The sequence below is a fragment of the Macadamia integrifolia genome, chromosome 14 (genome assembly GCF_013358625.1).
Source record: "Macadamia integrifolia cultivar HAES 741 chromosome 14, SCU_Mint_v3, whole genome shotgun sequence".
NCBI lineage: Eukaryota > Viridiplantae > Streptophyta > Magnoliopsida > Proteales > Proteaceae > Macadamia > Macadamia integrifolia.
In genome coordinates this window covers 16577988-16586772 of record NC_056570.1, presented here as the reverse complement: position 1 = coordinate 16586772, position 8785 = coordinate 16577988, and the positions used below count along the sequence as shown (strand labels likewise).

At 36.8% G+C, this 8785-nt stretch overlaps 1 long non-coding RNA gene across 1 annotated transcript; it reads right to left on the bottom strand.

The window, feature by feature from the left end:
- Window positions 1-3591: 3591 nt before the first annotated feature.
- On the bottom strand, window positions 3592-4863 carry LOC122061195. Its single transcript, XR_006134583.1, has 2 exons — window positions 4221-4863; window positions 3592-3837 (listed from the first exon to the last, which is right to left on the bottom strand). It is a non-coding gene; the product is annotated as an uncharacterized LOC122061195 (long non-coding RNA).
- Between the last annotated feature and the right edge of the window lie 3922 nt (window positions 4864-8785).

The window sequence follows — 8785 nt, the reverse complement described above, 5'->3', positions numbered from 1 at the left end:
AACCAGCCCATTGGAGTTGAGAGATCTGATGCAATTGAAAGCTCTCTTTTCACTATGGAGAAATGAAAAAATCTAGTGTTGCTGTCTCTATAGCGCATCCAGTTCTCCCTTGATTTTTGTTGCCGTAGGATCTCTTCCTGATGGGAGGTCTTATGTAGGAGAGCTAGAAGAGACTTTTCTTCTTGAAACCATGCATTGCCTCTAAGGTGAATGGGTACCCCTTCCAGATTACTCAACTTATAATTGGTGTCCTCCAAAGTGTGAAAAATATTGCTGATTTGATTTATGTTCCAAGAAATAAGGGAGAGTTGTAATTGAGACTAACTTCTTACAGAATTTGAAGGATGAAGAACCCCGAGTAAAAGAGTCTTGCCAAATAGATTGTACTTGATCATCGAAGGAAGGCTCCAATTGCCAAAATGCTTGAAACCGGAATGGTCTAGAGTCAGGCTTTCTATTTTATGCAGTACAAAGCAGAATTGCTTTATGATTGGAAGAGGCAAGAATTTCAGATTTCAAGTAATGTCTACCCCTTTTAGCATCCCAATCTCACCTGAATAATGGCTCGATTACTTCACAGAATGAAGAAACCTTAAGGACCCTCCAAGCCAACCAAGAATTGTGTAGGGCTACACAAACAAAGTTGATTGCTAGTAAGAGCAAACCGGGAAGCACAAGTTGGTAATCTCCGGAACCTTGACCAAAATGTCTAAGTCTCATTTGAAACCCAGATGGGTAGCAAGGAAGTGATATTCAAGGAACTAGACCTAGAGTGGAGATCCCCAATCCTGAAGGGGGAAACCATGACAATATCTCTGATTCTTATGACATAATGGGGAATAGAGGTAGAGGTTAAGGACATGCACCCTATGGACATCATGTCCCGAAGTATCACACTCTATACGGAGATGAGGTGAGTTTTGATCATTATGATAGGGACAAAAATCGTATGCAATTCTAATCTGGTACAATTCTGTGAAATACCCCCTTCAGAGAGTGACGTGTCAAATACCAATGCAACGGTCCAGATCTTATGCAACTGATAAAACCTTAAATCAGTGATGAGTCTTTTTGGAACCAAACCGTATCATAGCAAACCGGTTTGGTTCATATGGTTTGAAATAAAAGGTGAGTTTTTCCCTCTCTTGTTACGATTTGGTTCTGCCCTAACTATCTCTATCAACTCTCCCTCCCTCTCTCGACTCTCTCCTCTTGCTCGACTCTTCCTCTCTGTCGACTCTTCATCGCTTGACTCCTCTCTCTCTCTCTCTCTCTCTCTGTTTCTCACTCGACTCACTCTCTCCTTGTGTTATGAAGCGCTCTTTGCAAAGGTATGAAATACTCAACGAAGAATGAACAGCCTTCTCTTTCATGTTAATGTTAATGTCTTTGCAAACTTCTCTCTCTCTTTTACATTGTACTTTGAACCAAATTGCTCTGTGGTTTTGAATGCTAAAATATTAGGTTTTCTGTTCAATAAAATTTTAATTTCAATATTTTTATTTGATTGCTGTCTCTCTTTCTCTGTCCCTTGCTCGACTTGTTATCTCTGAAATTGAAATTTTTTTGAAGTATTTACATTGTACTATGAAACAAGTTGCTATGTGGTTTTGAATGCTGAAATATTAGGTTTTCTGTTCAATAAAATTTCAATTTCAATATTATTATTTGTTTGTTGTCTCTCTATTTCTGTTCCTCGCTCAACTCGCTGTCTCTGAAATTGAATTTTTTTTTGAAGTATTTACATTGTACTCTGAACCAAGTTGCTCTGTGGTTTTCAATGCTGAAATATTAGGTTTTCTGTTTAATAAAATTTCAATTTTAATATTTTTATTTGCTTGCTGTCTCTCTGTCTCTGTTCCTTACTCGACTCGCTATTTCTGAAGTTGAAATTTTTTTGAAGTATTTACATTGTACTCTGCACCAAGTTGCTCTGTGGTTTTGAATGTTGAAATATTAGGGAAAAGGGTTGTTCTTATCCACTTATCAGTGACATATGACATATAAAGGACATTCTATAAACCATACATTGATGTTTGCTTTTTGCCTTGAATTTTTTTTTAATGGTTTCCTTTTGGCATCTTCTCTTATATCATGTTAATTTAAGCATTACATACTCTGTAGAGTATATTGTCCATCAAATATCCATATCAATCATATTTTTTTTTTCACTGTTGGAGCCCTTTTTATGTAAGCTTCTCTTAGGGGTATTGCATTTTACGAAGAAATGGATGCACAACAGCGGATGTGTAGCTGTGGTGAAGGGGTGATGGTCATCCGGACTTGTCGAACGTTGAAGAACCCTGGACGACGATTTTACAGATGTTCGTTAGGTGAAAAACATCCGGCCTCTTTCATTTGGTTGGACCCAACGTTGAGGGACTGCATAGACACTATAGACACAGGAGCAAGTCATTCAAATGAAAGTGTTAATAGGAACACACGGGTCATCTCTGCTATTCGTCAACCACCCTATAGTCCAAATGTGCGGAACCAAGTAGTAGTGGATCAGTCATTGCTCAACCATTATTATGGTTTAACCATCTTCCTGTGTATTTGAGTGTTAATTCTTTCGTGCTATGTCTTTTATGTAACATCCGTGTAAATAGAACTACTATTTCATTAATGAAGTTGGTTCCGTCATTGCCAACCATATGTGGGGTTATTATTATGATTATTTCCTTGTTACTATAATGTACTAACAATCTTTTTTGTAGGTAAGAAGTCTTTAGCTCAAAATGGTAGAACACCTGGGTTAATGCCTAGGTTATGGTGGTTCGAATCCACCAAGACTTTGAAAGTGAACAACTATGTTCTACCTTACTACTGTCATGTCCTTCTGCTGGTTTTCCAAGAGTTGTGTTTTTTTTTTTTTTTAAGTGGTCCACCTTACTGTTGTCATGCCCTCATGGTCTACCCTCAAAGATTATAGTTACATTAATGATTATGCAAAGTTATTTACTTGTACATTTATAATATGTATTACTATACAAGTTATAAAATCACTTGTCCTTTTATAATAGGTTATGAACAACTGTGATTAAGGAGCTGTGTACTTTGTTCCCAATTGTTTATAAGTAATCATTATCCAAGTAAAACAATTTCTAAACCCAAGGCATGAAACATCCATTAATGTCATCAAACCCTTATCCATTTGAAGCTATTAGAGTTGGGAATGGATAAGCCCACCCCGGATACAACAGTGTAGAGTAATGGGAGTCATCGGATCACTTCATTGGTTGTGTGTGTAAGAGATTGGTGGAGAGATTCCTTGCGGGACTGTGTCTAGTGTCTATATAATGCATGTCTATTAGACTCTATATATACCCACCTACCTACCAGGAATACCCATTCATGCATGGATTCTTTAATTGAGAGAACCACGTGAGCAGGTGTGTTGTGTTTGTATCTATGAATGCAGTGATCAGGTTTATGGAAGATATATGGTACACATAATAAGATTGCAGGAACTACAGAAGAGCTTTTAAGGTCAAACTTGGCCACCACACCACAACCTTAAGCTCCTCTCTCCTGACCCTTATGTTCCTAATTAACCCATGTGTAGAGACAGACAGTCCCAAGAAGTTGTAGTGATTCTCAAGAACGAAGAGCTTTTTACTCTACTGTACAAAGTGATTGAAATTTGAAAGAGAAGGGCCAAAGATGTAATGTGTGAGATAAGTACAGATTGTTTAAGGAATAAGATGCTCGAGATGCCTTTTCTTCTCACCTGATTGAGTGGAGCTGCTTGCAGTCTCTAATAACAATTGAATTAATTCCTGCTTAATTATAATTTCTTTTTTAAGTGATTTCATTCGGATGCCTATGCAAAGTTTCCTACAACAATAATCAAATATTTTCAAGGTATCAAATAAAAGCCAATACAGAAGTAATTAGTTATCATTCCAAAATAGAGAAAGTCAGAGAAAAACAAAACTACAGATATGCCATTAAAAGGTAGTATGGATATATGAAGCATGAAATTAAGAGGACTAAATAGAGCATGAACTCTGTTGCTGTACTATAAAAGGGGTGAAGAAAGAAAATCAGAGAGAACAAAGAATTGAAAAAGAAATCATTATTTAATGAGAGAAGCATGAGCCTTGTTTTCAAAAATCATTTCTTTCTTTCTATTTCTATGCATCAAACGGATTACCATATGAGGGGAAAAAATGCATAGAAGACTAAATGTAATAAGAGGATATGGCAAGGCAACTTACTGGAAGCCAGAAGCAAACAATAAATACACAGCCTGAGAAGATTGATATGGTAAGGCAGGGTAACAAGTACGGATACCTACAGTACATAGGCTAATAGTATTAAGCATGATAATAATTAAAGAGAAAAATAAATAAAGAAATTATTCAACAGGAAAGAACTAGCTAAGAAAATTTAAATACTGGGATATGTAATTTCTGTGCCAATGGTGGCAGCAGGCTTAGCAGTAATGCAGTTTTGAGGCTTTGGAGCCGTTTCTGGTTTGTAGTTTGGAAGACAACCAGCCTTCAAGCCTCTTCAAGCCTCCAATCTACATTGCTTTGTGCCTTCTTTGGTCTCTGTATCAATCACTTATTTTAAGAAATGAATGAACCAGAGATCGATGGAAGCTAGAGGTTGTTTTACTTGATTCATTTATGTCTACCCTGGAGCTTGTAAAGCTACCCCACCAATGTTAATATTAGTAAGGTTGAGTAGATAGAAGGTTGAAAGCTGTGGATTTGGAACCATTTTAGTGTAAGAGATGGGAGTGGAATTCTTGTAAATAGAAGAATCCTCACCTAGAATAAGTGATCCAGATGCATCACCTTCTATTGAAGGTAAACAGTAGGAGGAAACACCTCTACTTACATATGCAGCACACCCCTGTTTCACCCACATTCCATATGGCTTCTACTTCCATATCTCACTGAATACTGATCAGAATTGGCTTAAATTTGAAATATAGGCTTCTGATTATTTGATCTCCAGATTTGTGATTTATTCTACAGAGTTTAATTTTCTGTTCTATTTTCCTAGCAGCACTAGGCCTTGTCTGCGCACAGCCAATACTAGAACTATTTTTGCTAAGAATTTCTGCAGACATATTCTACTGTTAAGGAAGAAAACTCAAACAGAAAAGTAGGCTAACCTGATCAGCTATGCCAAGTTATCATTTCCTCCATAAGCTGATTTATTTCTCTGTTTGGGTGTACTTGGTTCTTCTATTCTGGAACTATTGTTGCACTATTATCTTACTGAAATGTAGCACAAAATTTTGAATAACAACCTTAAATTTATCAAATCAAAGTTTGAATGTTGTTTTCCAAAATACAGTAGAGGTATCTTGGTCTATTGAGACAATTCCCACCCAGGTAGAACCCCAATCCCCACAGATAAGGGATTCATTTCTCCCCTCAACTGTTCCCTTTACCCAAATATGCTTCCTTTTAATATGGCTGGATTCATTTCAAGTACTCACGAATGATGAGAGCTGAATTTTATAATTTTTTTCATGAATGTTAACATATCCCATTATTTATTTACACTTGTTTTATTAAAGGAATGCATGTTCTTGAGGCTGAAAGTCCTGGCATCAAAGTTAAGTCAGATGATTCACATCATGCCTAACATTAATAACAATGGTAAGTAATATAACCATGAGATCCCCTTACCCCATCAATTGTTGTATCAGCATGAGCAGGTTGTCCCTTACTTGCTGCAAGAGCTGCTGCAAGTTCTTCTGCCTGTACAAACATTACTACTCGATTCAGTATAAGGAATATGATAAGTAGATACTAATTTAATTTATGGTTTCAGATTCTTACTGCTCTATCGAATTCATAGGTATCCTAGTTCTAGCATACTTGGTAGATTTCTGATTTTAGTTACTTGTTTATGCTTCTATTACTGATATTACAGCATATTGACTGCTTTGAAACATCTTTTCTGGCTGGCTGGCTGCTTCTGAGATCAATTCCTAATTAAGGGGTTCTATTCTTGAGTGTCCTACACTCAGTATGATTTTCTCATAACTCAGAATCTGACCCTAGGATTCTTCTCAGATTTTAATATGTTGTTCACCCCATTAGATAGACCCTTCGACCAGCATACTGGCCAGATCTGACAATTTGATGTTCAAATATTAGAAACCCAACCATCACATTATACTAAGGGAAATACAATGGAAAACCAAAATGCAATATGCACCATTAAGTTCCCAAATTGGGGTTATGCACAGCTGAAACTGGCAGAAAGAAAAGGAACACCAAACAATGAGACATCAACAACTTCGTCCTTTTGAGATCAACTTGTCAATTTCAAGATACTAAATTCTAGCACTAGGTACTAATCCCAAAATGAAAACAAGACCATTCAAGAACCATGCCCAAATAGCTAGGACTCAAAGACTGAGTAGTAGCAGAGACAGAACAAACCAAGCTGCAAGTTAACAAATCATAAAACATGCAAGTCAACAAAGAAAGCAAAACCAAATCTAATCAATCAACTAATCAACCATTAAAACATGCAAATTAACAAATCATAATGTAAGACAACCAGTGCATTACCAGAAATAAAAAAAAATAAAGTTCAGCAATTGGAAAAACCAGTACAAGCACATGACAGCAGAAATAGTTAACGTAAAACACATTCATTCACTTTTCAAAGTCTTGATAGATTCAAACCACCATAACCTGGGCACTAGCCCAGTTGCTCTACCATTTTGAGCTAAAGACTCCTTACCTACGAAAAAAGATTGTTAGTACATTAAAGGCTAAAAATCAATAAAAATACTTAGAATCCTGGACTACAGCCACTTAAGCACAAAAATAAAGATCTAATGAAACTGTGTGTTTTAATAGCACAAAAAAAAAGCCATCACATTAACTGAACTTAATAGTAAAAAAAGAAGTCCTCATTAGCTGAATCTAAATATAATCTTCATCCAATGATTGATGAGCTGCAGATGCTTGAGATGATATATGGGAAATAGAATCCTGTAAGTGACATTGAATATTAGGGTAATCCATATTGAATAAGAAAAATAAAAAATGCAGCAAACAACATAGCAAACTAAACCTACTCACCATAAGTGGCATGCAACTGGGATATGTGTTATCCATCAGTTGTGTAGGAGTTGGTGCAAGAGTTGGTTGTTGTTCTTGTAATCGTTGACTGTTACTTGGGCCTCCACTTTTTTTTTCCCTTGTTTTTCAACCCAACTCTTTAACCATCTACCGCCTTTTTTACTTTTCTCTTTATGCTTCAAACGTAATCCATCGTATACGTCATCGGAGAAATCAGGCAATATTGGCATATCAGGGCGATCAACTGGGTTTCCAATATTACCAAGCTTCAACGTTAATTCATTTGCAGTATCCTTCACCAACTCGTATCCCTCAACTGTATTTGAAGCTTCTAATTCTATTTAAATACGTTCATGACAAATACGCCTCTACCGTTGCGTACAGTCCAAGTTGACATCTTGTTCAACTTCTTTCCCCCTACTGTCATTGACCACCATATTTGTTGCTCCTCGTGTCCATCTCTTCAAAATATAGTATTCAGGAATACGCTTTATGTCTAACACATCCAAAACTTTCAAACAATGGCAACACATAATACCATCAGTCTCAAATTTCATGCAAGAGCATGCTATAATTCCTTAAAGTGGGTCACAACATACTTTATACTCACAGTCTGCTTCATAAATTCCAACCCAAAAATAAATGTAGGGATTTCCATCAGTTCGACTTATAATGGTGCAAACAGTCATCCAATTGTATTCCTCTTGAAATAACTGAAAACTAACAGGAGTGTAGAGTTCCCCAACTTGTTTCTGTACAATAGACATTGAATTTGCAAGTCATGGCATCTTGTTTCGTGCATCAAATTCAGCTTTTAATTCATTACTACGCTTCTGGTTAAGAACTCTCTCAAAGTGTTTAAAAAATAGCACAACATCCAAAGTTGACTTCAAATAGTCCTTCAAGTCATTGTATAGACTCTCACTGAGCTGTGTACTTCGAATGCCTATTGTCAATGTGTTTTTCATGTAGCACTTCGCCCATTGACTTTTAAGCCCATATATGCGCTGCAACCATTCATTATCCTTAACATCATACTCATTCAGCAAATTATACCATGCTATCTCGAATTCATCTTCCACATCGTATTCGTATATGCATTTCGTTAAATTTGTAAGAAAATGAGAGCAATCTTTCATCATATGACCCAAATGAGTAATGCCATTATGCATTAAGTGCCAAGTACACAATCCGTGCCATGTTTGAGGCCATATTTCTTTTAATGCTCTAGCTATAGCTTTGTCTTGGTCCGTGAAGATAGTTATAGGGCTTCTTTCCACCATGTGCTTCAACAAATACCTTAAACAACCATTTGAAAGATTCCATTGTCTCGTCATATAAAAGTGCGGCCCCGAATACGATGCGCCCTCTATGATGATTGAATCCAGCAAACAATCCAAACGGCCTACACTCTTTGTTGGTGCGAAATGTAGTGTCAAAGGCTGACTACATCTCCAAATTGTGTGTAGTCAATGATCATCTTTGGATCAGCCCAAAATGTGTTAGTTATTTGTTCTTCACTATCCAGCTGAAATGAGTACGTGAAAGATGGGTTGTTCCTAGTTTGGGTAACAAAGTACTTTATCAAACTATCTGCTTCACCATATGTTAAGGCACGCTGTCTTTTAGTGCGGAGATAGTTCCTAACATCTTGAGTCTTATAGCTCCGGTTTTCAATCCCACCAGCATGCCTACCCATCAACTCAACTGTGGATCTAGGC